Here is a 7,541-nt window from a genome sequence, read left to right as displayed (position 1 = left end):
GTCTGAATTTGGAATTCGATTTGAAATCTAGAATTGGGAATGGAATTGGATTTGAAAGTTGGGATTGAAAAATAGAATTTGATTTGAAATCTGGAATTCAAATCCGAAGTCTGGATCTTAAGATGGATTTGGATCTGAAATCTGAGATCCAAAGTAGAATTGGATTCTGGATCCTAAAATGGAATTGGATCTGAAGTCTGAGATCCAAAGTGGAATTGGATTCTGGATTCTAAAATGGAATTGGATCTGAAGTCTGAGATCCAAAGTGGAATTAGATTCTGAATCCTAAAATGGAATTGGATCTGAAGTCTGAGATCCAAAGTGGCATTGGATTCTGGATCCTAAGAATGGATTGAGATTGAATTCTAACTTTGGATATTGGATTTTGAAAATCCAAAATGGGACTTTGAAGGTGGATCTGGGTCTTTGAAAACCCATATTGAATTTAAAACTTAGAAAAAGACTTGAATCTTGAGATTCAGAACCAATCTCAAAACTTGGATTTTCAGGATAAGCAAATAATATTGATTTTGAAATGAGAAGATGAATTAGAGGTTTCAAAGTTTAAATTGAACTTTGAATTTGATTGAAGTTTTCAATATAAGATGAATTTTGGAATTTCAAAGTCAAATTGAACTTTGAAATCTGATTTGAATTGAAATTTTTGAATATAAAATGAATTTTGAAATTTCAAAGTTAAATTGAACTTTGAAATTTGATTTGAATTGGAATTTTTTGAATACAAAATGAATTTGAAATCTCAAAGTTAAATTGGACTTTGAGATTGAAAATAAAATAGAATTGAAAATGAAAAGATGAATAGGATTTTACAAGAATTGAAGATTGATTGAAGAAGATATTAACATCACTTGGTTTTTTGAAAAGGGAATTTTGGAAATATGATGCAATTCTATCCTAAATGATGAATGAATTTAAAGAATTTTGAGATTGAATTTTGAAAACCATATTTCATTCTTTACATGAATTTGAAATAGGATTGAAAATATAATACATCCTTGACTATGGTCATTGAATGTATTATATAATGATCTATGTTTAAATTCAGGTGAAGAATAAAACATATTTTTGTGCTTTTACAGAGTTAAAAATGAAATTAACCCTCAATATACCCTGACTATGGCCATTGGTATATATATTGAATTAATTTTAAATTAAGCCCTGATAAAAGAAGAAAATATTTAAAGAAAATATGATGAATTTTGAAAAGGATCCAGTGTGGATCCAGTGTTATTTTATAAAAGATAAAAATCCTAAGTTTTGTGTACATCTTGACTATGGCCATTGATGTAAATCATCAACTTAGGATTTAATTACCTCTTACAAAATGGTGCACGTGCCATTCGTGTTTTACCATTGTTTGATTTTGGAAAATAAAGGGGAAAAGCATGAAAACAAGCAATTGATGATTTTTACAATGCTCATTCATTCTATCTAAAACAAGAAATGTAAATTCTCATTTAAGATCTAACTATTACAATACATAAAGTCGAATTCACAACTCCAAGTAGTGAGATTTTCCACATATTTCCTGCAAAACACTTAGTTAGTATAAAAAAAAACAGAGGAGAATTTGCATATATCATATTGATTTCAAAGATGCAAATTATGAGATATTCATATACCTACCTTATGCTTAATACCTCATGAAACAACATGGATGATCTAAGGCATAGAAGGGTAGCCAAATGTGTTTATATATACACGTATATATATATCTACATGTATATATATAATATGGATGTAGAATAGGTGAATGGCAGATGTATATAGTGATAACGTAGATGATGGAAGGTGATGAACTGTTGCAAGAGGCTTGGTGACACGCTGTGACGATGAATGAAGTTGTGGAAAAGTATTTAAAGGATGTCGAACATGGAAGGTGCTGTTATGAGGGGCAAGGCAAAAAGTGAATGCTAGACTGCTGCTGTGGAGAAGTGCAGGGGATATAGCTAATGGTGGTGTTTATGAAGCATAGCAGGAAATGAACAACATATGGCTGTTGTTGTAGCATGCGTATGACTTGCAACAGGCAGTGGCGGTGGGGAATGTGATATACTGCGCATGAAGGACATGAAGGTGAAGTATTTACAGCAGTTTCAAACTGCTGTGGATGCCTGTGAAAAGTGTAATGGCTGTAGTGGATTAAATAGTGTAAAATGCATAAGTAGGATAGAGATATATATGGTGTTGGTCGGGAGGCAGAGGAAATGCATAAGTAAACAGCAGGGAAATGATTATGAGTATATGGATGGAGCCCGGTGATGAGATGATGCAAAAGAGCTGGGATGCAGTTGCCAATATGATGGCAGGTGGTAATTGAGATGTCATGAGCTACAACAGCCATTAGGCTGCTGCTCACATGCATATAGAGGGGGTTAGAGAGAATCATGGTGTTGGATATTAATTCACAGGGGCTAACATTAATGGTGTAAGATGAACAAAGTAAACTCTTGAGAATGCTTACAAGAAAAGAAAAAAATGATAGGCTCAGATGAAAAATAAAAGAATAAAAAATGTTATCTGTACCTGAGATGTAACAGGAGAGGAGCAAGGGGCAGTGCACACAATGAAAATCGTAACAGGTGGTGAAAAGGTGTTTTGCTGTGTGTATACAGATGCAGGGCCATATTGTCAGCATCCGATCCTATATTGGGTCAGTGGGCCTAGATTTATCAAAGCTATTTTCCTGTCTTGAACTCTACATCAGTACCTATGAACGCTCAGACTTGGTGCTCAGCGTGAGCATAGATTAAAATTCAGGAGTATTGATGACGAGAACAAGATTGGGGTGTGAGATATAAAGCTAATTAAGCATGATCTATCACAAAGAATCAGATTTTGATAAGTCAGGGAAGGCTTCTCATGGGTGTTGAGATTTTGAATCGGACTAAGACGATTTCTGTAATGACAAGCTGGTTATTTTGCTACAGACGGCTAACAGAATTGTTGATGACAATATCTTCAACACTTGTAAGATTTATTTACATACCTTGCTGGGACACAATAGCTGAGACACCCATATCCTTGTCAAATATTGATTATACAGCAACCATTAGGGATGGATTCCTGAAGGTAATCTCTATTGACAGATTCATTGGCGAAACGTGAACTGATCTCCACCAGATACGCAGAGCCAATTCTGTCGACCCACCATATGGGCCATCACGCTTGATTTTGATCTCTCCACCCGAACAGAACCAAGGGATTTTGAAATTATCCCAGATGAAACCCAGAAGTTTAAAACCCTTTTATCATCGATGTTTGAAGCTGAGTCTTGGTCCATTCAGCATCTTCGATCACTATACAGAATCCATATTGGCTTTCTGCAACCTAACCAAAGATTTTGGTCCTTATAATTTCTATAATTCCATACCTGAAGATTATGGCTATCATGCAGCGCCTGCCATCAGTTATGAGACAACTCACTACCATCTTCCGCATTGAGGCCAGTTGTTGCACACCTTCTACTGCTGGATTTTATATGCACATGAAGCAAAGGCATTCACCATAATGCTTTGAAATATATTAACCTGAAGCAGTTTGATTCATGAAACTCGTATGGAAAAGTGATTCAACGTTGCTATGATGAACGTAGATTACATCAAGGCACATCTTCTTGAAAAATCATCCATATGCTTGCTTCGTTACTGAAGGTTCCTGTGCTTCTTTCTTTGGGCCAAATGGCGTGAATGCAGAAGGATGATAAAATGATGCTAAAAGATGAATGAGATGCATGGCATGCCTGAGAAGTATCTGAAGTTAAGTTCACGATGTAAATCGTGAGCAATTGTGACAAATATATTGCAATTAATGACTCAACTGAGTGCAAAGTGATTCTCCAGGGGATTAATAATTTTGGTGTATGGCCTATTCGTAAATCAAACAGATCAAACTAATGAATCAGTCAAACGATTGGGAGGATTACCTGACTGGATCGACTAATCAATGGATGAACCTCCACCACGACCACGGATGAAGAGAAGAAATTTATGAATGATTTAAAAAAATAAATAAATAAATAAATAAAACATAAAAAGCAAAATCAATATAAACATTGCATCAAACAGCTAAGAATTACCATTCCAGAATTCAGCATTGCAAGGTAGCTAAAAAAAAAAAGGGATGAGAATCGATCTAGAGGATCGATCAATTTTCCATGAAAAATCAGGTGAATGATGATTAAGAGCTGAGTGATGCTGAAACAGCAGAAGATGCTTATTGTATTTTAACTCAAGGCCAGCCAAAAAACTGGTTTCACGGCTGATGCCTCAACGTGCGCACCTTGCTTATGCTGAATGAACGATAATAATAAAAAAAAATGTGCAAAATGAATCAATGGAATACTTTTGCCAGCATCGAATCTGTCATAAACCGGCCTTCATCATATACAGAAATCGTGGAAATTCAAAGGCAAATTGTAAGGAAAAGGGGAAGAAAAGAAAAAAAAAGATGTTGGAATGTAACCATTCCTGATGATCTTGCAAAATGTAAGTCGATGTTACTAGATGTAAATCGACATTACGAACGATGCTTAGGAGAAACAGTAGAAAAGAAATATGAAGATGAGTTATATTAATTTTGAAACAAAGAGATGGAAAATGTAAAAGGAAGGAAGGAAAAAAGATGATTATTTACCATAAATGAAGTTGGCTCTGTTGTGGAGAGTGCTTCCTTCAACCAATCTAGAAGAAACCCAAAAAAAAGGAAAATAGAAGAAGGGAAGAAGGGAATGCCGGGTGAAGAGGTAAATCGTGGATTGAAAATGAGTTGAGAATCTGCAGCGGAAGGATAAGGAATGGATGAAAATAGATGGCGGTGGAGAGGTAGGAGACGGATTGGTCGTTGCAAATTTTCTCAAATTCCCAATAGAGGATCCCTTTTCAGGATTTTTCTAAAAAGTGGCTTTTGGTTTTCAAAAAGGGGTTTTAAGAGAGGTTTTAACAAAAAACAATTTTCAAAAAGAGTTTTAATTGCATATTTTTCTAAATTTTTGGAAATTTTCTATTATTTTCTTTTTTGATTTTCTTATTTTTTTTGTTCTTTTCTTGAATTTTCTATATTTTTTGTATTTTTTTGAAAGCAAAACTCTAAACTAAGGAATTTAAACTGATTTTACAAAATTTCAAAATATTTACAGAAGAAAGGGTTTGTCTGAAAAATCAAGGTTATTTTGGGAAAATTTCTTCAGAAAATGGGTTTGGATCCAGGTTTTGAGAAAATATTCGAGTTTTGACACTTGAATCGATAAATACAATACGATGGATCCAAACGGATGCCAGATGGATTGTCCGAGCTATTTAAAGACTATTTTTGATATTTTCTGTAATTTTAATTTAAAAGTTGGACAACGAGACTCAGATTTGGATCTGAACAATGGATCCGGATCCAAAATCAAGTCAAACATATAAAATGAATTTAATTTCAGTAAAACTTGAGAAATGAACTGGAATTTAGATTTAAAAGTGACTCAATTGCTCAGAAAATGGGGTCAGGGACAAAAGGGGAATATTTATAAGATTTTGAAAAATTTGGGGTGTTCACAGATGCCCCTCTTTGCTACTAAGTTGGTTGAAAGCTGAGCTTAGTGGCAAAGAAACACTCCAAATTTTGAAAAAAAAATGCCCCAGTCAACAGATCTGAACTGGGTGTGGAAGAATTTATTTGAAAGACATGGTTTTCAGGCATAAAACCTTATCCTGAATGGCTTGGGAAGAGGAAATCCTCGAAAATGATGTGACTGAATAATAGAAATAAGGAAATCGTGATGGGACTTTTTGGGCGAAGATCCCGAAATGATGAAAGATAAGAATTTTTTATCAAATCTCGTGAGTGAAATAAGATCAGCCTTTTGGAATGACTCAGATTTTGCCCTTAACCTGGATGGGACGAAGATATCTCAAGATAATTTGAATGGGGAAAAGAATATAAGTGGACCTTGATGGGACATTTATGGAAAAGAAGATGATGCTTAAGTAGGATCCTGTCTTGGATGGATATACAAGGCATGGGTTTCTTGATGGGAGGAACTATGATGGGACTGGAGGAAAACACCTCGTCGAAATGAGGGAAACTCGTTGGAACGAGATTCAGGTTTAACCAAAACCTGAAAAAGGAAGATACCTCGAGGGGCGAGGTTCAGGCTTAACCCTTAACCTGAAGAGGACAACTAAATGGAATCCTCGAATGAAGAAACCATGATGGGACCTTCGGAATTTGGACAAACAAATCGGAAAGGGGTTTGCGAAAGGAGGAAATTGGGTTCCCTAAAGCTTTGAAAAAGGGATGATCTTGGGCGTCTCACGACTAAAATAACTTTAGAATTTAATGACCTCTCGCAGAAAACACAGGTTTTGACCCTTAACCTGAGTGGGGACAATCATACGAATTTTTCGAATGAAGAAATCGTGATGGGACAAGAGAGATACTTCAACTAAATGGGGCAACTCTTCTGGAATATATAAACAACGCTAGGTTGCATTAAAATGGATATTGAATATTTATTTCATTCTTGGAATATCTAGAGAATTTTGCCAATAAGATAAATTTATAGTTGACTCGAATGCTTGAAAATGTGCACGTGTGTGCAAAAAATATTCCCTCTTTTACCTAGAGTATTTCTTCCAACGAGGTTAACTCCTTTGTCTTAAAAGTCAAATTCAAAATTTTAGCGCTGATGACTTTCTTCAAGGAAGCTATCCATTTCTCTGATATGAAAAGAGAAAAAATATTCTTAATCTCATAAAAGCAAGTAGTGAGAAAATATTGATAAAAGAAATTTGCATAAGAAAAGATGACTTCTGGCAATTTTGGCAGTTTGATATCTGGGTGTTTTCCCATGATGATCTTCTTGCACTCTTTTTTGAGTCATTGGGCTTTTTTCAGGCTTCTACATCTTCCTTTATTTCGAAGATGTCCTGAATTTTCTCTCTTTTTCAGGGGAAGGGTACGTCACAAACTCCTTCATCTTGGAGATGTTTCGATCCTTCTTATATCTCAGGAATTATATTGATGATATTGACTCAAAAGGTCTTTAGATGATAGCAGAAATCAAATATCTTTTAGGGTTTTTCGATAGGTCCATCACACTCGCCTTCATCTCGACAGTGATCTGAACTTTCTCTGGATAAATCCTTCACAAACTCTTTCATCTCAGAGATGATCCAAATCTTCTTTGGCCCAGGGGGTCTAGCTCGCATATTCTGCTTCATCTTGACGATAGTTGAGAGATCCCTTTTGCAGATATTTGATTGCAGCTTGAATGGATAAGGAGATATGGATTGAGTGAATTCTTTTTATCGCTTAAGATATTTCCACTGCCTGATTGCCAAAAAATCATTTTTAAACTTGGGTCATAGCCATCAATATCAATTCGCTTTTGGCTTTTCAACGTCATTGAATACTTCTTTCGCTAATCATACCGAGGATATTTCTTACATCCTTTTGGTTGATCAATAGGGAAAAAGATTTGAATTTTATCCCTTTTTCACAAAAAGTTTCACCTTTTTGGAAAGAATACTAGA

The sequence above is a fragment of the Nuphar pumila genome, chromosome 14 (genome assembly GCF_984573655.1).
Source record: "Nuphar pumila chromosome 14, dmNupPumi1.hap1.1, whole genome shotgun sequence".
NCBI lineage: Eukaryota > Viridiplantae > Streptophyta > Magnoliopsida > Nymphaeales > Nymphaeaceae > Nuphar > Nuphar pumila.
Note: the sequence above shows the minus strand (reverse complement) of the source record.